At 46.0% G+C, this 24,363-nt stretch overlaps 1 protein-coding gene and 1 long non-coding RNA gene across 2 annotated transcripts in view; both read left to right on the top strand.

The window, feature by feature from the left end:
- The window catches only part of ntrk3 (neurotrophic receptor tyrosine kinase 3), a 999,514-nt gene that overhangs the window by 12,858 nt on the left and 962,293 nt on the right, over window positions 1-24,363 (top strand). The gene's annotated exons all lie outside the window — the stretch shown is intronic.
- On the top strand, window positions 550-23,423 carry LOC116991605. The gene is made up of 3 exons (XR_004416835.1): window positions 550-655; window positions 8,434-8,441; window positions 23,412-23,423. It is a non-coding gene; the product is annotated as an uncharacterized LOC116991605 (long non-coding RNA).

The following is a 24,363-nucleotide window of genomic DNA, read 5'->3' as shown; positions in this document are numbered from 1 at the left end:
TCACTCTATTCTCCCCTGTAAGCGGTGTGTAAGTGGATGGATCTTCCACTAGTAATTATGCACGTCAACAAGTGCCAATACAAACAGATCAAGCAGTGCGGATGGAAGGGTTTGTGAACTTAGAGCGAGTTTGTTTGCTTCCCGGCCAAAACATTCGAGGGAGGTCTTCATTCCTCCCTCCTAAATGACTTTTGTTTCCCAAAACACTTTCGCCAGCCTCATCTATAAGGTAATAGTGGCATGAATATGATCGCCCAAAGAATCGAGACTGTGCTGAATATTACTGAACCATGAGTGTAAAGAACCCCCCCCCCCCACTGATTGATTTACTATTCTGTGTTATCTGGGCTCAGTGAAGTGAAGTGAAGCCAGACAAAAAAAGCTGGAGTAACTCAGCGGGTCAGGCAGCATCTGTGGAGAAAAGGAATAGGTGACATTTCGGGTCGAGACCCTTCTTCAGACTGAGAGTCAGGGGAACGGGAAACGAGAGATATAGATGGTGATATAGAGAGATATAGAATGAATGAATGAAAGATACTCGCTAAGTAATGATGATCAAGGAAAGGTGGAGCCCACAATGGTCCATTGTTGGCTGAGGGCTAGGTGTTAATGAATTGTGCAGACAGTGAAACTTAACAGGATGACAGTGAAACTAGTACAACAACTAGGTTGGGGGAGGGATGGCTGGAGAGAGTGAGAGAGAGAGAGAGAGAGAGAGAGAGAGAGAGAGAGAGAGAGAGAGAGAGAGAGAGAGAGAGAGAGAGAGAGAGAGAGAGAGAGAGAGAGAGAGAGAGAGATGCAAGAGTTACTTGAAGTTAGAAAACTCAATATTTGTAGCGTTGGGTAGAAAGGTGCCCAAAGGAAATATGAAGTGCTGTTCCTCAAATTTGTGTTTAGAAGTGATGCTTGGCCTCAGATATTTGTCGAGGTGGCCGTGAGTGAGAGGGGAACATTGAGCCAGGGTTTGAGGTCCTGATGATAGATGCAAAACGCTGGAGTAACTCAGGCAGCATCTCTGGAGGGAAGGAATGTGTGACATTTCGGGTCGAGCCCCTTCTTCAGACTGGTTAGTGGGAAGGGGAACGTCACATATAGATGGTGATGTGGAGAGATGAAGAACAATGAATGAAAGATGCGCAAAAAAGTAAGGAAACAGGCCATTGTTAGCTGTTTGTTGGATGAAAATGAGAACTTGGTGCGACTTGGGTGGGGGAGTGATAGAGAGAGAGGGAATGCCGGGGCTACCTGAAGTGAGAGAAATCAATATTCATACCACTGGGCTGTAAGCTGGTACGTGACTACATTGCATGGCTCCTAACACCACCCCACTGAGCCACTGTTCTCTCACACTCCTCAGCTCACATAAATCCTCATGCTGGTTAAGCTATTTATTTTAAGCTATTGATCGAAAATAGAGTCAACTTTATTTAGTTTATGCTCCAGCAATTACAGGAAAGTAGATTTTTCACAATCATTTTGTCTCCCGATGTGCTAAAAACAGTGCCTTAAGTGCATGAGCTGTACAGGTGTTGCTTCTACAGATTAATTACAGCGTGTGTAAGATATGTATGTGCCCTCTTATCCCATTGTGTTACCAAATCCGGGAGTTACTTAAATAATTCGTAATGCAGGGGGTCCGCAGTAATTAATTCTACTTGGGCCGATATTGAGCAGTGTGCTGTATGTATAATGTTGAGTGCATTACTTGGCTGCTTTTATGACCTCTAACTGGAAGACTATAAAGTCAGCAATGAATTCAAAAGCAACTTTCTACGGGGCCAATATCTTCAACTGTGCATTGCACACTAGCTACAATCAGTGGGCAGGAGTGTACATTCTATAGACTTGTGGACATTCTGGTTCAGATCTGGAGAAACTCAGCGGGTGCAGCAGCATCTATGGAGCGAAGGAAATAGGCAACGTTTCAGGACGAAACCCAAAGGAAATAGGCAACGTTTCGGGTCGAAACCCAAAGGGTTTCGGGACGAAACGTTGCCTATTTCCTTCGCTCCATAGATGCTGCTGCACCCGCTGAGTTTCTCCAGCTTTTTTGTGTACCTTCGATTTTCCAGCATCTGCAGTTCCTTCTTAAACACTGGTTCAGATCTGGTTTAGTTTAGTTTAGAGATACAGCACGGAAACTGACCCTTCAGCCCACCGAGCCCCCGCTGACCAGCGTTCCCCGCACACTAACACTACCCTACACACACTAGAAACAATGTACACATACACCAAGCCAATCAACCTACAAACCTGTACGTTTTGGAGTGTGGGAGGAAACCGAAGATCTCGGAGAAAACTCACACAGTCACGGGGAGAACGTGCAAACTCCGTACAACCAGCACCCGTAATGATGATCAAACCCTGGTCTCCGGTGCTGTAATCAAGTTCAAGTTCAAGTGTGTTTATTGTCATGTGTCCCTGTATAGGACAATGACATTCTTGCTTTGCTTCAGCACAACAGGACATAGTAGGCATTTACTACAGAACAGATCAGTGTGTCCATATACCATAATATAAATATATACACACATGAATAAATAAACTGATAAAGTGCAAATAACAGAAAATGGGTTATTAATAATCAGAGTTTTGTCCGAGCCAGGTTTAATAGCCTGATGGCTGTGGGGAAGTAGCTATTCCTGAACCTGGTCGTTGCAGTCTTCAGGCTCCTGTATCTACTACCTGAAGGTAGCAGGGAGATGAGTGTGTGGCCAGGATGGTGTGGGTCTTTGATGATACTGCCAGCCTTTTTGAGGCAGCGACTGCGATAAATCCCCTCGATGGAAGGAAGGTCAGAGCCGATGATGGACTGGGCAGTGTTTACTACTTTTTGTAGTGTTTTCCTCTCCAGGGCGCTCAAATTGCCGAACCAAGCCACGATGCAACCGGTCAGCATGCTCTCTACTGTGCACCTGTAGAAGTTAGAGAGAGTCTTCCTTGACAAACCGACTCTCCGTAATCTTCTCAGGAAGTAGAGGCGCTGATGAGCTTTCTTGATAATTGCATTAGTGTTCTCGGACCAGGAGAGATCTTCAGAGATGTGCACGCCCAGGAATTTGAAGCTCTTGATCCTGTAATGCCCCTGTCCCACTTAGGAAATCTCTGGAGACTTTGTGCCCAACCCAAGGTTTCCATGTGGTTCCCGGAGGTTTTTGTCAGTCTCCCTACCTGCTTCCACTACCTGCAACCTCCGGCAACCACCTGCAACCTCCGGGAACCGCACGGAAACCTTGGGTGGGTTACAAAGTCTCCAGAGGTTTCCATTCAGGTTTCCTAAGTGGGACAGGGGCATAAGGCAGCAACTCTACCGCTGCGCCACCGTGCCTCCTGGTGGAGTACAGCTGGTGTTTAGTTGTGTGCAATTACGTGCAGTTCTGGTCACTCCATTACTGGAAGGATGTGGAGACGTGAGTGAGGGTGCAGAGGAGTTTTACCAGTATGATGCCTTCTTTGTAAACACACGTTCTAAACTGGACATAGCTTAAGATGAGAGGGGCACCTTTGAAAGCTGTATGGTGAGCACCTAGAACCCGTTGCCTGGGGTGGTGCTGGAGGCAGAGATTTAAGAGGCTCTTAGATAGGCACATGGAAATGCAGGGAATGGAGGGATATGGATCATATGCAGGCATAGGAGATTAGTTTAATCAGGCATCACGTTTAGCATGAACATTGTGGGCTGAAGGGCCTGTTCCTGTGCTGTACCTATGTTGTATGTCCGTATACGTAGAGGTAATGGTTCCTCATCACGCAATGATTCTGATGCCAACATCAAGTTTGAGGTTTGTATTTGCTGGCCTGTGGGTTCTGGAACCCACTAATGAGTTCTCGAACATGCAGGCCATGATTGAACGATGTAAGTGCAGAGAAGTGAGCAATGGGCCTTGACCTCAGGGCAAGAGGGTCACAATGTGGCTGTGTGGATGTGCAGAATGGGGCATTTGGGTCTGAGAAGGAAAATAGTAAATGGACACCTGCACTGACATGAGTATTGTTAAAACAGAACAGAATGGTTGAAGATGGATGGAGGAAATGTAGATAAGAGGAACTATGCTGGATCTGTAGAATACTTTTTCACCCAAAGGGTGGTGGGTGTATGGAACGAGCTGCCAGAGGAGGCAGTTGAGGCAGGGACTATCACAACTTTTAAGAAACAGTTGGACAGGTACATGGATAGGAAAGGTATTGAGGAATCTGGACCAAACGCAGGCAGGTGGGACTAGTGTAGCTGGGATATGTTGGCCTGTATGGACAAGTTGGGCCAAAGGATCTGTTTCCAATCTATATCACTATTTATAAAAACGATATCGTAAATAAAGTAGAGGGCTATGAGTTGGAAGGAATTGAAAGTCCCGTGAATGTTTGATCGTCTACACATTTTAATGATGAAGTACATTAACCATCAAGCAATTCCCCGTGGTTTACACAGACGTAGGGATTCTTGCATCCATCAGATCTGCTAATGTGGGAGCTTGTGGACTGTGGTTGGAGCTGAGTAACAAGCATTGAACTCCATCAGTTGCACTTATCGGGAGCCATTGAATCAAACTGTTTCAGCCAAGAGCCTATTGAATAACTGTCAACTGCAGAAATGCCTTGACATTCAAAGGACCGTCCACAGCCACATGGAGGAGGCTGCAGTGATATCAGTCATCCGGATAAACTGCATTTGCTCACAAGTGAGCCCTACAATATTGGAGACCTAAATGGGGTATTGATGTTTCTTGGTGGAACACCAGGGCACTGTTTTTTATGTGCGCTGACTATCATTCTGTGAAAATACGCAGCATGAAACACGGAGATAAAATGTTTACCTCATGGAAAAGCTGTCCATTTGAACTGAGTTTTTCTGCCATTTTGTTGAGAGGAAAGGTTGTTTGTTCCCACTGGGTCAATGTCTAATGTACTGAATGGGATGGAATACTTTATTGTCACATGTGACAAGGCACAGTGAAATTATTTGCTGCATACCCAACGTATACAAATAGCGGCCACCTACGGCCCTGACAAAGTTACAAATAGGCCGGCTCCTCCCTTAGTTCCCCCTTCCTCCCCATTGTCCATTGTTCTTCCACCTCTCCCACCCCCCTCTCCCTCCCTCCTCCCCCTCCCCCCTCCCCCTCCCCCCAAAATATCACCCATTCCTTCTCTCCAGAGATGTTGCCTGTCCCACTGAGTTACTCCAGCGTTTTCTGTCTATCTATTTAGTTTAGTTTATTTTGGAGTTACGGTATGGAAACAATCTCTTTGGCCCTCTGAGTCCACGTCAACCAGCGATCCCCAGACACAAAAATGATCCTACCAGGAACAATTTATAATTTTACCAAGTAAAAATAGCGTACATACCTGTAGTGTGGGAGGAAACCGGAGATCCCGGAGAAAACCCACGCAGGTCACTGGGAAAATGTATAAACTCCGTACAGACAACGGCCGTAGTCAGGATCGAATCTGTGTCTCTGGCGCTCGCTGTAAGGCAGCAACTCTACCGCTGCGCCATCATGCTGAACTTGCTATGATTCACTGCTGAGTTAAATTCAGTCTTGTGTTGTTGGTTATTGGGTTTGATGCCTTTCAGTCCCTTGGTTTTCAGGATGGATTGCTCATGGTTTTGGCTGAGAAACTAGGGACTAAATACATTGTTAATTTTCAATTGAACAGCTGTGCTGAGAGTTGAGCTTGCTGAAGTTGATCCAACACTTTGCAGAGGCTCCAAAGAATTTTAAACCCTCTACTCCCCTTTGGGAAAAAAACATGTTGCCATTTTTCAGAAGGAACCGAAGCCCTGTTCGAGTCATTAGTTCCAGACCAATCTCCATGTGGAACTCTCTGCCACAGAAGGCAGTGGAGGCCAATTCACTGGATGTTTTGAAGAGAGTGTTAGATTTAGCTCTTAGGGTTAGCGGAATCAAGGGACATGGGGAGAAAGCAGGAACGGGGTACTGATTTTAGATGATCAGCCATGATCATATTAAACATAGAAACATAGAAAATAGATGCAGGAGTAGGCCATTCGGCCCTTCCAGCCTGCACCGCCATTGAATATGATCATGGCTGATCATCCAACTCAGTATCCTGTATCTGCCTTCTCTCCATACCCCCTGATCCCTTTAGCCACAAGGGGCACTTGAATGGTGGTGCTGGCATCTACTCCTGCACCTATTTTTCTATTCCTATGATTCTATATCTCCTCTTTATCAGTTACGCATGTTAGTTGGGTATTATTCTATTAATATCTTCTTCTGCCTTGTTAAGTGAACAATGATGGATCTAGCAGATGCCCAAACCATTTCCATTTCCATAACAGCATGGATAGAGTGGATGTGGAGAGGATGTTTCCACTAGTGGGAGAGTCTAGGACTAGAAGGCACAGCCTCAGAATAAAAGGAAGCACCTTTAGAAAGGGGAACAGGATGAATTAATTTAGTCAGAGTGTGGTGAATGTGTGGAATTCATTGCCACAGACTGTGGAGGCCAAATCAATGGATATTTTTAAGTTGGAGATTGACAGATTCCTGATTAGTACGGGTGTCAGGAGTTATGCAGTGAAGGCAGAAGAATGGGGTTAGAAGGGTAAGATAGATCAGCCATGATTGAATGTCGGAGTAGGACTTGATGGGTCGAATGGCCTAATTCTGCTCCTAGAACCTTATGAACATTCGGCCAATTACACTAGACAATAGACAATACACTTCTCGATCAGGAGTAACTCAGTGGGGCCAAAGAAGGGTCCTGACCCAAAACGTCACCCAGTCTTTTTCTCCAGAGATGCTGCCTGACCTGCTGAGTTACTCCAGAGCTTTGTGTCTTCTATCGATGATATAAACCAGCATGTGCAGTTCCTTGCTTCTACACTTCTAGATCTTAGTGCCGTGATATTTCTTCTGCAAAATGTCTACTGCTGTGGAAATAAGGGGCAACCTTTCGACATGGATGGCCTGAATCAGTTTGCCTCAAGTGGGATTTGTGGAAGAATCAGCAAAATAAGCAGAACAAAGTTGATGAATGTCCTTGCAACAGATCTGTTGAAAGAAGTGGCATTGCAGACTAGAAGTTCCTGCAACATATTCACTATCAGCTTCATCGCAGTTGCAAATTTGCTGAATTGACGCAGACTTTTGCAAACTGCCAATATTCACGCCAGTCCACATTGCACATCTAAAGAAGATTGTTTTTACAAATCCTCATCTGGAACTAATCTCCTGAACTATCTGGAACCGTGCAATTTGTGGCCCCAAGGTCAAGGTTCTCTTTGGATTTTATTTCAAATGTGGATATTTGGACAAAAATCAACCACTCCTGCAGAAACTGTGAAACAGTAGCTCATCTGTAACCTTGTCATCATCATTTTTCATTCATTCGTTAAGACTTTTTTTTTCAATCATGAAAGTCCAACCTTTGTATGAAGTTAAGCATTCCTAACCTTCAAGTAAAGGCGTGGGCATCTGAAGAAGGGTCTCGACCCGAACCATCATCCATTCTACTTAAACCAGCATCTGCAGTTCCTTCCTACATGGGAATCTGGTACTGTTGCTTTCCACCTGTTTTTTGTTCATTACATTTTTCCCCTTTGGATGTTAAGTGGTGATGGAAACATGTGTTTAAGAAGGAACTGCAGATGCTGGAAAATCGAAGGTACACAAAAATGCTGGAGAAACTCAGCTGCTGCAGCCGCTGAGCTTCTCCACCATTTTTGTGATGGAAACATGTCCTGGTTCATTGGTGATCTACTTAGAAACACATAATGAGAATAATTCATGCGATCATTTCTGCCTGCTTCCTGTAACAGCTCCTGTAGACCTGATATTTAGAGACCTTGATTGCTAAACCACGGAGAGCCAGTGATGACACTGTCTCTCAGCCAGGCCATTTAGTTTAGCCTAGTTTAATTTAGAGATGATACATCACGGAAACAGGCCCTTCAGCCCACAGAGTCCGCACCGACCAGCGGTCCCCACACACTTACGCTAACTTACACACTAGGGACAATTTTACATTCATACCAAACCAATTAACCTACAAACCTGTATGTCTTTGTAGTGTAGGAGGATATCGAAGGTCTCGGAGAAAACCCAGGCAGGTCATGGGGAGAACGTACAAACTCCGTACAGACAGCACCCAGATAGGTTGTCAGTGGGCAGGTTCTAAAGCTCATCTGTGTTCTTCCCCCTCTTGCTTTACAGTTCTTTCTGCCAAGTGGACCTGAGAAACAGACCAGCCATGATTTAGTTGAGCTGCAAAACAAAACAAAGGGGTTGATCGGGCAGCATGGTTAGGCAGCGGCAGAGTTGCTGCCTTACAACACCGGTGACCCAGGTTCGATCCTGACTACAGGTGCTGTCTGTACTGCGTTTGTACGCTCTCCCTGTGACCACGTGGGTCTTCTCCAGGTGCTCCGGTCTCCTACCACACACCAAAGACGTACGGGTTTTGTAGGTTAATTGGTCTCAAAAAGTTGTGAAAATAATATTGCCCCTAGAGTGCAGGATGGTGTTAGTAAACGGGGTGAATGTTGGTCGGCACGGGCTCAGCGGCCTGCTGTTTCCAAGCTGTGTCTTTAAAACTGAGAACTTACAATTATGATATTGTTGTCTTTTTTATATTCTTGTTTCACGAAGGGATATGAGGAATAGGTGGTTTCGTGAATTTGGGTGACAAATTGTCCTATAACATTGAATGGCAGCACAGAGTCAAGAGATACATGGCTTAAATGGCTGCGGGGAGACCTGATACTGTTTATAACAATTATGAGAGGCTCAGATAGGGTAGACCCAGGAACTCTGAACTTTATTGGGTGGAAATTTCAAAGTATACAGAGTATAGATTCATGGTGAGAGAGAGAACTCTTAGAGGAGATGTGTGATGCGTTGTTTTTACACAGTGGGTGGAGGGTGCATGGATCGAGCTGCCAGGGGTGGTGGTGGAGGCACAATGGAGGCAATTATGAGGCAAATTCACGGATATGTAGGGAATGGATCGATATCGATCACACGCAGGCAGAGGAGATGAATTTTTAGGCATCATGTTTGACGCAGACTTTGTGGGATGAAGGGTTTGCTGGAGTAACTCAACGAGTCAGGTAGCATCTTCAGAGGAAAGGAATAGGTAACATTTCAGGTTGACACCACTTTATCCGTTTCAGTTTCAGCTTGGTTTATTGTCACGTGTACCGAGGTCCAGTGAAAAGCTTTTGTTGGATGCTGACCAGTCAGCGGAAAGACAATACATGATTACAATCGAGCCATTTACAGTGTACAGATACATGATAAGGGAATATGTTTAAGAAGGAACTGCAGATGCTGGAAAATCGAAGGTACATAAAAATGCTGGAGAAACTCAGCGGGTGCAGCAGCATCTATGGAGCGAAGGAAATAGGCAACATTTCGTCCCGAAACCCTTCGGGTTTCGAACCGAAACGTTGCCTATTTCCTTTGGGTTTCGTCCCGAAACGTTGCCTATTTCCTTCGCTCCATAGATGCTGCTGCACCCGCTGAGTTTCTCCAGCATTTTTGTGTACCCATGATAAAGGAATAACGTTTAGTGCAAGGTAAAGCCTACAAAGTCCGATCAAGGATAGTCACCAATGAGGTAGATAGTAGTTCAGCACTGCTCTCTGGTTGTGGTGGGATGATTCAGTTGCCTGATCCGTCTATATCAGTCTGATGAAGGATCTCGACCTGAAACGTCACCCGTCCCTTTTCTCCAGAGACGCTGCCTGACCTGTTGAGTTACTCCAGCACTTTGTGTCTATCTTCGATGTAAAGCAGCATTTGCAGTTCCTTCTTACACATGGTACAGTTCTTTGTTCTATTTGTGTATTGTATTAAGATTTCTCCATGTGGAGCTTCTGGGAGGTGGAGGATGAGCAGAGGGAGGCCAGGTCAGGCCAGGCGATCTGTACCCACGACCAGAGCTCCCACATCATCTAGTGAACTGACCTGTACAGGCAGCACTACCTGCCTCGAAAGCTGACAAGGCTGTGCTGAACTGGGAGGCCACAGTGGAGTTGTCGCAGCAGGCTACAGGCATATCCACAGCTAACTTTCAGCACTGGCATGGTGTTGCCAACAAGTCACTTAACCTTCACTGCTGGATCACTCTCAAACTGCCACTGGTGGACATTGAGCATTATCAGTCAACCGACAATGGACAGATGTGTCTGGGAAATCTCACCCCTGGCTTTGATGGGAATGATGAGATGTCAATGTGTCCTTCTCTCTAACCTAGTGGATGTAAAAGGTACTTAGTTTGATTTAGTTTAGAGATATAGCACTGAAACAGGCCCCGTGGCCCACCGAGTCTGCGCCGACAAGCGACCCCCTCACACTAAAACTATCCTACACACACTAGGAACAATTTTACATTTACACCAAGCCAATTAACTTACAAACCTGTGCGTCTTTGGAGTGTGGGAGGAAACCGATGTTCTCTGAGAAAACCCAGGCAGGTCAAGTGGAGAACGTACAAACTCCGTACAGACAGCACCCGTAGTCGGGATCGAACCCGGGTCTCCGGCGCTGTATGGCAGCAACTCTACAGCTGCTCCACCGTGTCAAGATTCAGAAATGATATCCAGCTGCAGTATCACAGGAAGATTGAGGAGGCCATTGTCACACAATTTCTTTATTCAATAATACCTGCTCTTCCGTCCTGGATTCTGTTGCTCCTCTTAAAATGAAAAAGCCTAAGCCTAAAGGCGAGCCGTGGCTCAATGACACCACCAGGGCCCTAAGAAGAGAATGCAGAAAATCAGAACGGAAGTACAAATCTGATAAGCTTCAAATTTCCTTTGAACTCCTGAAAAATAATCTTGACAAATACCAGGAAGCAGTAAAATCTGCAAGAACTAAATAATTTTCCACCCTTATCTCCAAAAACGCGCAAAATTCCAAGGTCTTTTTTAGCACCATCACCTCCATCATCTGTCCTGCCACCAGCACCAGCCTAACTGGGTCCCCTGCTAAGTGCGAGGAATTTACCACATTTTTCACCAGCAAGGTAAAGAATATAAGAACGAATATTTCCCCTCCCACCCGTGACCTGGCTGTCTCATTGGTCTACTCTTCAAAATTAGACAGTTTCCAACCCGTTACTTTACCCTCTCTTGTAAAACTGATCACCGCCATGAAACCTACCGCCTGCCCCCTCGACACTGTCCCCTCTGCCCTCCTAAAGGACGTCATTACAACAGCTGGTCCCAGCATCCTCGCCATCTTCAACAGCTCTCTGGTCCAACCACTCCTGAAAAAACCTAACCTCGACCCCACCTTGCCAAGCAACTACAGACCCATTTCTAAACTGCCTTTCCTCTCAAAAGCCCTTGAAATGGTAATTTTAAGTCAACCTTCACCAAAACACTATCTTGGAAACTTTCCAATCAGGTTTCAGGGCTCACCACAGCACAGAGTCTGCCTTGTTGAAGGTACACAATGACCTACTGCTCACCGTTGACTCCGGTGACTGTGCAATCCTGCTCCTTCTTGACCTCAGCGCAGCATTTGATACTGTCGACCACACCATCCTAATTGACCATCTCCGGTATGGGGTTGGTATTGATGGCACTGCCCTGAGCTGGTTCATCTCCTACCTCAAAGGTAGGAGTTTCTCGACTAACTTAGGCAACTCATTCTCCTCCCCAGCTAGCCTCTGCTGTGGGGTTCCACAAGGTTCCATCCTTGGCCCCATTCTCTTCTCCCTGTATATGCTCCCCTTAGGCCAAGTCATTGAAAGGCACGGCATTTCCTTCCATTGCTACGCAGACGATACCCAACTCTATCTCCCCCTGAAGCCCAAAAACCAATCAAATCTGCTTAACCTTACCCACTGCCTCGAGGATATAAAGTGTTGGATGGCCCAGAACTTCCTCCAACTAAACGAGAGTAAGTCTGAGGTCATCCTTCTCGGCCCCTCGGACCCAATCAAAATGATAGCAGGCAGCCTTGGAAGCCTTACTCCACTACTCAAACCTCACGTCAAAAACCTCGGCATGATATTTGACTCAGCACTGAAATTTGACAAACAAGTCAATGCCGTGGTAAAAGCTCGATTCTTTCAGCTTCGGACGATAGCTAAAATAAAACAATTCCTCCAGTTTGATGACCTGGAAAAGACCATCCACACATTCATCTAGATTACTGCAACTCCCTTTACACTGGCAACAGCCAATCTTCCCTGTCCCGCCTGCAACTGGTCCAAAACGCCGCAGCGAGACTCCTGACGGGCACCCGAAAAAGGGATCACATCATCCCGATCCTGGCCTCTCTCCACTGGCTCCCTGTGCAGTTCCGTATAAATGTCAAGATCCTCCTCCATGTCTACAAAGCCCTCAATGGGCTTGCCCCCACCTACATAAAAAGTCTTCTCACCCACCACTCCACCTCCAGGCCCCTCAGATCGGCCGACTTGGGGCTGCTGAATATCCCACGGTCTAGGCATAAGCTCAGGGGCGACCGTGCCTTTGCGGTTGCAGCCCCTAGACTGTGGAACAGCATCCCCTTTCCCATCAGAACTGCCCCCTCCATCGACTCTTTTAAGTCAAGTCTAAAGACTTATCTATACTCCCAAGCCTTTCCTGACGTCCTCTGAGTGAGGGCTACATGTATATATGTATGTAGTTTGTTTTGTTGTGCTATTCTTATAACAAATGTAAAGCACTTTGGCCAACGAAAGTTGTTTTTTAAATGTGCTATAGAAATAAATGTGACGACTTGACAATACGTCTGATCACCTGTACAATTATTTTTAGTTAATACTTGGTCACATTACAAATAAAATTAAAATGTCACAAATGTCCAGTCTTCCTTCATTTGAGTTTAGTTTATTGTCACGTGTACCGAGGTACAATGAAAAGCTTTTAATGCGTGCTAACCAGTCAGCAGACAGACACTACATGATTACATTCGAGCCATTTACAGTGTACAGATACATGATGAAGGGAATAATGTTTAGTGCAAGGCAAAGCCTGTAAAGCCCGATCAAAAATCGGTCTGAGGGTCTCCAATGAGGTAGATATTAGTTCAGGACCTCCCTCTCGTTGTTGGTAGGATGGTTCAGTTGCCTGATAACTGGTGGGAAGAAACTGTCCCTGAATCTGAAGGTTAGCGTTTCCATATTTCTATACCTTTTGCCAGTTAGGAGAGGGGAGAAGAGGGAGTGACCCGGGTGCGACTCGTCCTTGATTATGTTGGTGGTAGATCCCTTATTTCAGTGGCCTTAAACTAATTCTTAAAGCAAGACTCTTATCCACTTCGACAGATGCACCAGAGAAAGCATCCTGCTGGGTTGCATCACAGCTTGGTTTGAGAACAGCTCTGCCCAAGACTGTAAAACATTGCAGAGTTGTGGAAGTAGCCCAGTCCATCCACGAACCATTCTCCCCACCGGTGACTCCATCTACACTTCACGCTGCCTCGGGAAAGCAGCCAACATAATCAAGGTTGATAAACACAAAAAGCTGGAGTAACTCAGCGGGACAGGCAGCATCTCTGGAGAGAAGGAATGTGTGACGTTTTGGGTCGAGGCCCTTCTTCAGACTCTTCCGTTGACATAATCAAGGACTTGTCCCACCCAGGTCTTTCCTTCTAGTCCCTGCTCCAATCGGTCAGAAGATACAAGAAGGTTGATAGTATGCACCAACAGATGTAGGAACAGTTTTACCCTCTGCTATTAGACATCTGAATGGTTCTACCAGAAGCAGAGTACTGTCCTGATTTTCCAACCTACCTAATTGCGGACATTGGACTTTTTCTCTGGAACAGTTATGCTGTAATGTTGGGAATTATATTGTATACTCTGATATTCTCCTCTTTGCTCTACCTGTTGTACATGCATTTGGCTTGATTATATTCAGGTATAATATTACCACATTTGATAGGATAGCATGTAAACAAAAGTTTGTCACAGTATCTCAGTACAGGAGCTAACTCTACACCTAAACCCAGGATGAGCTGTGTGGACCTGCTCATTGCCACCACTCCACACCCGGTTATGTACAGCTGGTTCACATTCCCAGGAAGTAATGCAGTCAATAGAAGGACCGTCCTTGAATCAAACTCAGCATTGTAGCGCCCCAGTTCCGGAGAAAACTCCAACGTCTGCAGTGGGATCGAGGTGAATCACCCTCGCTTGTGGAAGGACTCTTCTGAAGCCTGATAACAGAGAGGAATAAGTTGTTCCTGTGTGTTTTCAAGCTTCTTTACCTTCTGCTGGAAAGGAACAAGGAGCAGAAGGAATAACCCTGGTCTTTCCCTTTAAATTATCTACTGTATTTGAGCTGACTATTGTGTTTATGTACAGGATGCCTGACAATAATAAACCTTCCAAATGACATAGAACGAGTGTGAGCGGGTGATCGATGATCGGTGTGGACTCATTGGGCTGAAGTGTTGGATTCCATGATGTATCTTTCAATACATCAATCAAATTCAATCAATCAATAATGAGAAGCATAACTACATGAAGATGGAGTGGCTGATGATAAATTTATGAAGGAAAAGGAAAGGTGTAAACAGAACACCATTGCCATCCCACTTCCAACAGGAAGGACAAGTGCAGGGGCTCCACTGCAAGTTCCTGTCTACAGGCTGTCTGGAGAGAAGGAATAGGTGATTTTTCGGGTCGAGTCCCTTCTTCAGAGTGAGAGTCAGGAGAGAGGGAAACGAGAGATATGAAAAGGTATGTAGAACAAATGAACAAAAGGTGTGCAAACGGACAAATCAAAGCCAGCAATGATGATCAAGGAAAGGTGGAGCCTAAAATTCTCTCCCCTGTCTGAAGAAGGGTCTCAACCCGAAATGTCACCAATTCATTTTCTCCAGAGATGCTGCCCGTCCCGCCGAGTGACTCCAGCTTTTTGTGTCCACCTTCAATGTAAACCGGCATGCGTAGTCCCTCTGTCTGGGCTGTTTCAGATGCTACTCTTGAACTGTCTGTGGGGTCACTGCGTGCCATAGCTGGCAGCAGAATGCAGCAGTCTTCACAATCTTCACTATATGTGCTGGGGACACATCCAGGTTCCAAGGCAGTGTTTCAACATGTCACCATGCACAGCAATTTCTGTGCAGACACTAAACCGTTATTAATCCTGTGCTCAGTCACTGTGGAGGGATTTCACACCGGCACCATTTCTCAAGATCGCAGCCTTGACTGTTGTTTATCCACTTGACATTTGTAGTTGTAAGTCATAAACTAGTGAACGGTAGATTGCCTCAAGATAAAAGACTATGACAGCCTGGAAATCAATAATGTCGTGCTGATATTCATAAATGAATGACATATTAAAACAGTGAAACCCTTTCCTAGTCACACAAGTGGAGAGATTCCATCGGGGACCAAGATAGACACAAAGTGCCGGAGTACCTCAGCAGGTCAGGCAGCATCTCTGCAGAAAAAGGATGGGTGACGTTTTAGGTCAGAACCCTTCTTCAAACTTCTTTAGGGGTGGCACAGTGGGGCAGCGGTAGAGTTGGTACCTTACAGCGCCAGAGACCCGAGTTTGATCCTGACTATACTGTGCTGTCTGTACGTAGTTTGTACGTTCTCCCTGTGACCTGCGTGAGTTTTCTCTGGGAGCTCCGGTTTCCTCCCACACTCCAAAGATGTACAGGTTTGTAGGTTAATTGGCTTGATATAATTGTAAATTGTCCCCAGTGCTTGTAGGATAGTGTTAATGTGCGGGGATTGCTGGTTAGTGTGGACTCGATGGGCCGAAGGGTGTCGGTGGGGGCATTGCAAGACGGCTGCCCTGCCAGCAGCATCTTCGTAATTTCTACTTGTTTTGTTTTTTCTAGTGTGTCCAAATGTGTGTTTTAATGTCTCTTGGTGTGTCTTGGGTGGGGGGTGGTGAGGGGGGGTAAGGAGGGAACCGCTTTCGGTCGCCTCCTCCACAGAGAGGCGACTTTTTCCATGCCGCCTCCCTCGCGGCCTTTCACCATGGATTGGTGCGGCCTTTCCCAGAGTCGGGCCCAGAGTTTCAGCATCGGGCACAGCGTGGACTTTTCATCGCGGAGCGGGCGAGCCCTTGCCGGGGGTCGCCAGCAGGGGGTGCTCCGATCGCTGACCTGCGGACTGTTACAGCCTGAAGCCACGGTCTGCGGAGCTTCTAGCCGCGGGCGTGGAGTCCGGAGCCTGGGAACCCTCGCTGGAGAAGAGCTCCGACTGCCGGCCCGCGCCGGATAACATCCTGAAGCCACGGTCTGCAGAGCTTCTAGCGTGGGCGCGGCGTAGACTTACCATTCGGAGCGGGATCCCTCACCGGGCTACGGACTACAACATCCTGAAGCCCCGGTCTCTGGTAGGGAATTACTGATTCGGGACTTACCGTCCCGACGAGAGGGCCTGTACATCTGGCTGCCCGCAGCGGCGACTGCGGAGGTTTATGGCCCCAACCACGGGGCAACAATGGAGGAGGACTGACTGTACTTTGTATCTTCCACCACCGTGATGAATGCTGTGGTGGATGTTTGTGTTAAATTTTTATTGTGTATTCTGTGTTCTTTTTTGATTGTAACGCTGCTGGCAAATTCATTTCACTGCACTTTATTGTGTATGTGATGAATAAAATGATTGATTGATTGATTGATTGAAAGGCCTGTTTCTGCGTGGTACATCTTAAACTAAAACTTAGTGAACCCAGATGTTGGTTCTTTGACATTTCTTGGCGCATTAATACCTTAATTGACGGCCAAACTTCTTATGCAGCCTCTCCTCGACAGTACAGTTAAAGAACATTTCCTGAATCTCTATGCATCCACTGATTTTTGTTGCTTAGCAATTAATTATCTTGACATTTCCAGCATCAAGTCTTCCTTCCCCTGGGAGATATATCGTGAATAAAAGCGAGTACTGTGTTGATAAAAAATTGATGTAAAATGCATTGTTTTTTTTACACACTAGATTCTATTTTGCTGTTTTCCATATTTCAAACGAGTCTAAGGCCCATCTTCTAAGTTTTCTCCGCTCCACAGGTAGCTTGTCATTTTATTGTGTCTTGGAATTGAGCCAAGACCTTTCTTCGGGTTATTTTAGCTGCTTGTGGCAACATTGCCGACATGATCTTCCTCCTGTTTGGAAGGTAACACTGTACGTGGCTCAGACTTGGGAGTTGACTGTCAAACAAAATTAATGAAATCATCAGAGACAAAACAAATCACAGAAGCTGCGAGAGGATGGATACAGTTGTCACTTTGTAGAGAGGAAAGGAATAGTTTGTGTTAAACAAAGAGTAAATGAAACCAAGCCTTGCTGGGATTTTAACCTTTGAAACATGTTGTGGTGTGATTTTTTGGAAGTGCAAGTTGATTCAAGTCTTAGTTTAGTTCCATTTAGTTTAGAGCATGGCAACAGGCCCTTCGGCCCACCCAGTCTGCACCGACCAACGATACACTAGCACTATCCTACACGCACTAGGGACAATTTTACATTTATACCAAGCCAATTAACTTACAAACCTGTACGACTTTTGAGTGTGGGAGGAAACCGAAGATCTCAGAGAACACCCACGCAGGTCATGGGGAGAACGCACAAACTCCTTACAGACAGCACCTGCAGTCAGGATCGAACCCGGGTCTCTGCCGCTGTTAAGACAGTTGCTGTATTGCTGCACTGCCATTCAGAAAGGTGGCTCAACAGCTTGTTGAATAAATTCCTTAACATTTGTCGTGAAGTTGCTGATCAGTGTGGCCCACTAGTGAGGGCGAAGCCAACAGTGTCTTAAACCAGAACGTGTGGATGGAGGGCCCAAGGGAACCCACCAGGAAGCTGCAGGAGGGAGTGAACGGCCTCGATGAGGAGTGGGCCGCTGGAGGCCACGCAGCAGCCTGGAGCTCGGCTGGACAGGGCACCGCTCCATGAGGCCGAGTACGTGGACCGCACACGGCCTACAGTGGTGGAGCAGCGGCGGAGGACACCATGGCAACGCTTGGCCAGACCGACCCTGCAATGTCGCCATGACAACGGGCCTTCATGGTCAGATCAAGCACCCTGCACTTACAACAACTGGGACTTGAAGACGGTGCCTAGCTGGTCATGCTGTATACAAGTTCAGTGTACTACTGCTATAGAAGTCTGAAGAAGGGTTTAGATCCGAAACGTCGCCTATTTCCTTCCCTCCATAGATGCTGCCGCACCCGCTGAGTTTCTCCAGCATTTTTGTCTACCTACTACTGCTATACACTTGTACTGTATCTGAGATGCTTATCTAATATGTATCTAAGTTCTTATGTATAGTGACACTTGTATTAAACTGTATACAAAGAAGTATTTCACTGTACCTCAGTACATGTGACACATTAAGTCCCAAACCATAGCCAACCATGCAGGAGGTTGCAGACAGAAAGGTCAATCTGAGAGTAGGGTGTGAATTAAAGAGGGGGGGGCAAGTGGAAGGTCTGGATCAAACATTCCACAAAGTGTCTGAAAACATGTGGAGATTCTACAGTGGACATCTTGCTTGCCTTCACATTGCGGGCTCCTTTACTCTCTAATTAGATCATTAAATTCACCATTACTAATATACAATTGATAGGAGGTGCCAGAAACATAATTTTAGGGGCGGATGAGGTAAAATAAATGAAATTTAATATAGTAGTCAACCTGTGGCATCCGTTTAGTTTAGTTTAGAGATACAGCACGGAAACAGGCCCTTCAGCCCACCGGGCCCGCATCGACCAGCGTTCCCCACATAATAACACTATCCTACACACACCAGGGACAATTTACAATTTTACCAAGCCAATTAACTTACAAACCTAAGATAGACACAAAAAGCTGGAATAACTCAGCGGGTCCGACAGCCTCTCTGGAGAAAAGAAATAGGTGATGTCTAGGATCAAGACCCTACTTCTGTAGAAGGGTTTCGACCCAAAACGTCACCTATTCATTTTGTTCAGAGATGCTGTCTGACCCACTGAGTTACTCCAGTTTTTTTTAAGTTTTTTTTATTTTGACGTATTGACATATTGCATTAAATTTCCCTCCATTTTGTTTTTTATAAATAATAGACCAAGTGCAGACCCGTTGGGTCTGCTCCCCCAACGCAACCGTTCCCTACCCATAGCCCCCACGGGAGACATGGTCCTCCAACTCAAACGGCTCAGGAATCAGCAGTGCGGCTGTTTTTAAATGGCGTCTTTGAGGCGAGATGCGGGTGCCAGCAGCCGTTATGGTCGCTGGCCAGCAGGAGGCGACAAAATGAGTGAGTGGGGGGGGGGGGGGGAGAAGGATTTTATTAAATAAGTGTACATAAACACGACGAAATTTAATGAGGAGTGGATACTTGGAATGAAAAGTGAAATCTCTACCGAAATGGAAAAAAACTCGGCGTTTCTGGGTCTGACGTTGGCGCAGCAATGAATCAAAGACTGGCAGCCACAAGTCAGAAACACACACAGCCAGCAAGCCAGCCAGCCACAGAGTTTTAATATTATATAAATAACAAAATAACCATAACCCACCCTCCCGAAACACCCTTAGGCAGCTAATGTTTTCACAATACAAACATATCACAAATACAAATGCACATTTTAACAAATATAAAGTAACAAAACAGAATAAAGGTGGCTCCCCACTTACTGTCAAGAGCCCTCAGTCAATAGGTAGTTCCTTTAGACCCTCAAAGTATGATAAAAAGGCTCCCATTTCAAATAAAACTCTTTCACAGACCCCCTCAATGTGAATTTAATCTTTTCTAGCATTAAAAAAACATCACGTCTTCCAGCCAAGTAGCAGCAGATGGAGGGGTGGTAGATTTCCAGACCAGCAAGATTCTCCTACGGGCCAAAAGAGGTGTAAATGCAATGATATCAGACTGGGTTGTATTTAACCCCAAGGTTTTATCTGCTACACCAAATACAGCTACAAGCGGGCAAGGTCTCACTGTCATCCCAAGGACTTCACTGATGGTTTTAAAAACCACTGCCCAGTAGTTACCAAGTTTGGGGCAAAACTGTTACTCCAGCTTTTTGTGACTATCGGTTTAAACCAGCATCTGCAGTTCCTTCCTACACACAACCTCCAAACCTGTGCATCTTTGCAGTGTGGAATGAAACTGGAGCATCCGGGGAAAATCCACACAGGCCTCGGGGAGAACATGCAAACTCCATACAGACAGCACCTGTAGTCAGGATCGAACCGGGGTCTCTGATGCTGCATGGCTGCAACTCGACCGCTGCGCCATCGTGCCGCCCTAGTTCTAACCAAACCCCTCATCATGATGAATCAGATAGCTGACTGGTGAGTGGAGACCTTGAATCATCCATTGAACCCGCCATGGAAAACCTCTGGTTGCAATTGGAAAACTATTAATGTGATGCAAGGCTGATCAAAGCAAGAATTGGATAAATATCAAACCTCAGACAACCTCAATATTACCGATTGCAGGTTTAATTTTCCTTTTAAATTCCAATAAATGAGGTCTCGAGTAATTGAACTGTGCCTGACTAGAAATAGATCTGGTAATAACCTGGTCCCGAAAGCTTTGATGAGATTAAATAATATATATCCAAAATGTACAGAACGATCCTGTACTTCCTTCCTGAGGGTTTGTGTGAAGTCGGGAGTGGAGAGGGAGAGGCTGTTCCTTCTGTTCCATCCTCATAGTGCAGAAAGGTTTGGTTCTGATGTGTTCAAGTTCAAGTGAGTTTATTGTCATGTGTCCCTGTATAGGACAATGAAATTCTTGCTTTGCTTAAGCACACAGAAAATAGTAGGCATTTACTACAAAACAGATAAATGTGTCCATATACCATGATATAAATATATACACACATGAATAAATAAACTGGTAAAGTGCAAATAACAGAAAGTGGTTGCTAATAATCAGAGTTTTGTCCGAGCCAGGTTTAATAGCCTGATGGCTGAGGGGAAGTAACTATTCCTGAACCTGGTTGTTGCAGTCTTCAGGCTCCTGTACCTTCTACCTGAAGGTAGCAGGGAGATGAGTGTGTGGCCAGGATGGTGTGGGTCTTTGATGATACTGCCAGCCTTTTTGAGGCAGCGACTGCGATAAATCCCCTCGATGGAAGGAAGGTCAGAGCCGATGATGGACTGGGCAGTGTTTACTACTTTTTGTAGTCTTTTCCTGAATGAATGAATGAATGAATCAATTAATAAATTATCATAAAATTAAAGACTGGATGCATGACTTGATATGCAAATCAGGTTTGGTTATAGTTGAGAGATACGGCGTGGAAACAGGCCCTTCAGACCAGCGAGTCTGTGCCGACCAACAATCACCAGTTACAATGTCATACAGTCTCTTCCAGCGCTGGTGCCGTACATGGCAGCCGTGCCAACAGCACGTCTCATCTTTTTCTTCTTTTGCTGTTTTGGTCTGTGTTTACTGTGTTTACTTGTATGTTTTTAATGTGCCTTGAGTTTTTGTATTATGTGAGGGTGGGGGTTGGGGGATTTATCTCGTTCCTCGACGAAGATGCAACTTTTTCCTTCTATGTCCATCTGCATTGTGGCTTTAACATCATGGAGCTGGCGGTCCCTTTGTTAGGGATGGACTGTGGAAGCTCCAACCGCAGGAGTTTCGACCGCCCTGATCGCGGGACCTTCGATCGCCGCCTGCGTGAGGTTCGATTGCCCTGACTGCGGGACAAAAGCAGGAAAGAAGGTATAAGTTATTTGCCTTCCATCACAGTGAGGGATGTGATGCCACCGACAACACAAGATGGACATGCTGCCTGCGCTGATGGGGACTCGGAGGGATGCCGTGAGTGCAGTGATCTCGGTGTTTGTGGGGACATGGTTCCATGAGTCTAGTGCGAGTGTGGACGGCTTTCTGACTGTTCGGGGGGACAGGGACTGCAGAGAGAGTGATAGCGGTCGGTACAACTCTGGTCACATCACAGTGACGGAGTGTGTGTGGCCCAGACATTGAACTGATGGCTGTGGGTCTCCGCTTATGCTGTGTCCCTGGGGATTCTCACACACAGCTGTGGTGGCTGTTTAAGTCTATGTTTAATTTTTATGTGGTTAGGTATCTTGCTGCCTTTTTGTCTGACTGTCGGCAAATCTAATTCCTTGTATGTTTACATACTTGGCTAATAAATTAATTAATTACACATTACCAAAGCCAATTAATCTAACAACCTTGGGATGCGGGAGGAAACCGGAGCACCCGGAGAAAACCCCCGCAGTCACAGGGGGAACGTACAAACTCCGTACAGACAGCATCAGTGGTCAGAATCGAACCTGGGTCTCTGACACTGTAAAGCAGCAACTTTATCCAAGGCGAGACATTTAGTAGTTTATAGGCTCACCAAAGGTTGAATGATTACATTCAGGGAAGAGCAAGTGGCCAGAGCACGTTGTGTGAATCTGCGGGAGAGGTAAGAGTGGGCAGAGGTTTTACAAGGCTGGGCAGTTTAGTTTAGTGTCGTTTTGTTTAGAGGTACAGTGCGGAAACAGACCCTTTGTCCCACCTAATCCGCACATTAACACAATCGCACACACACTAAGGACAATTTACATTTATACCAAGCCAATTAACCTACAAACCTGTACGTCTTTGGAGTGTGGGAGGAAACCGGAGATCCGGGAGAAAACCCAGGCAGCTCACGGGGAAAACGTACAAACTCCGTACAGACAGCATCTATAGTCAGGATCGAACCCGGCTCTCTGGCGCTGCAAGTGCTGTAAGGCAGCAACTCTACCGCTGCTCCACCGTGCAGCCCAGCACATAATTAAACGTAATGTACCAGGAACTAGACTGACTGCCCTCACTTCATCTTGTAGTTTTCTTGTGCCGCGTGTCTCATTGCCCCCATTGTGTGGTGCGTTGTGTGTGCCAGTGCCATTTTGTCAATGAGTTGTGTCGAACACTCAGTGAATCACCTGCCTCGTCTTCCAAGCCTCACACCCCTGTTGTCACCTTGTCTGCAGGTGTATGCAGCTCGCAGATGGTTTTTGCTGATGTGTAAATGAGAGGCAGAGACACAGACACGGATCCCCGTGGTACACCTTGGTCTTTCCAATTCCCAATGGAGATATTCTTGGAAATATTCTCACATTCTCATAAACCCACCTGTTGCAAACTTGCCCCGCCAATTGGAACAGGGATTAGACGAGGGTCTCGGCCAGAAACGTTACCCGTTCCTTCTCTCCGGAGATGCTGCCTGTCGCGCTGAGTTACTCCAGCATTTTGTGTCTGTCTAGGAATTAGACAATGTTTCACAAACAGTCTTTTGTGACCACTCTCATCTCGACAAGGGATAAATGCTATATAGTTCAACAGAATTTCATATCTCATTAAAACATCTCCAGGCAATTAATACTTGGAAGTTTAATATTTAAATTCTGGAGATGGTTGGATAATTCCAAATGTTTGTTAATGCTGCTGGGGAGATATTTCTCTTCTCATTCCCTAACTGACCTTTCTGTCCTGGGCCTCCTCCATGTCCAGAGAGAAGCCAAATACGTGGTATCTTGCAACCTAGAGGTATGAACATCAAATTCTCTAATTTTAAGTAACTTAATCTCACAATCCCCTCCCCTACCCTCCCTCCTTCCTCCTCCCTCCTCCCTCCTTCCTCCCTTCCTCCACCCTCACTCTTTTACCAGTTCCATGGTTCTCTACATTGTATCTCTTGAGGTCACACCTTCCCAAGCCAACAATGGTCCAACCAGGCACTGCCCTACCTGTGGTCATCGGTGGCTGGCCCTGACTGTTCCTGGTGTTTTCTTGCCTCCAACTCTTTACCTCCCCCTTCCCCACCCCGACCCCCTACTTTCGGTCTGAAAAAGGGTCCCGACCCTTATTCACCTAGAATTTTTCTCCAGAGACGCTGCTTGACCTGCTGAGTTACTCCAACACTTTGTGTCTATCTTTAGTATAAACCAGCATCTGCAGTTCTTTGTCTCTACAGATACTTGGCTTTGTTTGTTATCACAAAATGTCTGTAAATGTATCAGGCTGTGAGTTGATTGTGAATGCAGAGTGCAATATCACCGACAGTCCATAGCTGCCCCCCAAAATACCTCCAGTCTGCCTGACACCAGGTTCAGGCAAGATAGACACAAAATGCTGGAGTATCTCCGCAGGACAGAGAGAAGGAATGGGTGACGTTTAGGGTCGAGCCTTCTTCAGAGCCAGGTTCAGGCATGCTGGCTACTCACTGTCCTGCTGTGCTGTAAGATTTTGTGATTTCCTGTCCCCTGGGATTTTTGGTGTTTCTGATCCAGACTCAGTGTCTAACTTGGATTGCCACAGATTGTTCCATGGAATTGTTGTCCTCATCTGGTGCTGCCAATGAAGGCTAGGACACCACACTTTGTATTTGTAACCAATATCATAGACATACAGCACGGAAAAAGGCCCTACAGCCCATCTTGCCCATGTCAACGAATATGCACAGTCCACAC

The sequence above is a fragment of the Amblyraja radiata genome, chromosome 34 (genome assembly GCF_010909765.2).
Source record: "Amblyraja radiata isolate CabotCenter1 chromosome 34, sAmbRad1.1.pri, whole genome shotgun sequence".
NCBI lineage: Eukaryota > Metazoa > Chordata > Chondrichthyes > Rajiformes > Rajidae > Amblyraja > Amblyraja radiata.
This window is presented reverse-complemented; position numbering and strand designations above follow the sequence as displayed.